Genomic DNA, 1,283 nt, shown 5'->3' with positions numbered 1-1,283 from the left:
TATGTGTACGATCGATGTTTGATGTTGAGGAGTTGTGTGTACTTTGTGCAAATGTATCGATGTCGGCACCTTCTCTGGATGCATTTTTCTAATTTTTTCCAGTATCGCTGATCTATACTGCTTCGGTATCATATAATATATGTAGTCATAATAGTGTGAAGAGATTCTTGATATTAGACTATCCTGAGCGCATAACGAGCACAACTTTTCCATCAATATCGGCAGGATAGATTCTATTAAAAACGTCGAAAATTCCTCCTCGGAATATTCTAGTACACTGTCGTCAATTTCACTCGTCCATTCGATAAATTGTTGTCGAAATATAGTATCCGGAATATATGGTTTAATGAATGCAGGAAATGTTGTATACTTTTCAATTATTTCCTCACTGTTTTTATATTTCCTTCTACATTCCCGACATGTTGTTAACCAATCTGTGAGAGTACTCAGATTTTCCTCTCGTAAGATGAGACTGTCTTCCATCTCTGTAATAAATAAAAATTATTAAAATAAAAAAATATCCAATTAGTTATTACGCATTCAAAAAATGTGTATTAAAGATATTTTAAAAATGTGTACTTTACCTATTTCAGTTTGCACAGAGTGCAATCTTTCCTGTACGGTGGGGGCCCGTCGATGTGGTCACGCTGCCACGACTGGTTGTAGTGCAACGAGCACCGACGATAACCTTGCACTTCCGGATCCGCTCTTAAATGATCCGGTAGCCTATCCCACACGTGATCCACAAACCGAGCAAACTTGCTTAATAAAATCACCTTCGGCACAAATTCTAACTCCACTGCTGTTAAATTGAGAATATCGCGTTCATCCGAGAGTGCGATGAACATTTCGACTGTTATACCACTCGTTCTTCGCGGGCCTTATATACCCGCTTGTTGCACACGACATTGATTAAAACTATCGATGGTTCATATTTGCATTAACAATCCTTATCTTATCTCTTCCGGGAATTATTGTGATCTGATACCCCCCACCATTCCAAAATTACCTCCTCTCCTCCAAACACGATGACGCATCTAGCAACATGGCGATGCCTACAATTTGTATTAACAATCATTATCACACCCTCTAAGAAACGGCGCTCAAATGCTGCCTCTTTGTTCTAAAATACAGCGATGACGCAATCCGTAAATCTGCACGAACCTGCATACTATAAACATAATGATTCTGACAACATGGCGCTCTACTTTGATGCGTAGAAAAAAAAAACCTGCACCAATAAACAGTTCTCTTTCCAATAAACAATCCTTATCTTTTCCGGG

This window comes from Linepithema humile, chromosome 7 (assembly GCF_040581485.1).
Source record: "Linepithema humile isolate Giens D197 chromosome 7, Lhum_UNIL_v1.0, whole genome shotgun sequence".
Lineage (NCBI taxonomy): Eukaryota > Metazoa > Arthropoda > Insecta > Hymenoptera > Formicidae > Linepithema > Linepithema humile.
The sequence above is the reverse complement of the archived record's forward strand: the minus strand, read 5'-3'. Positions refer to the sequence as shown.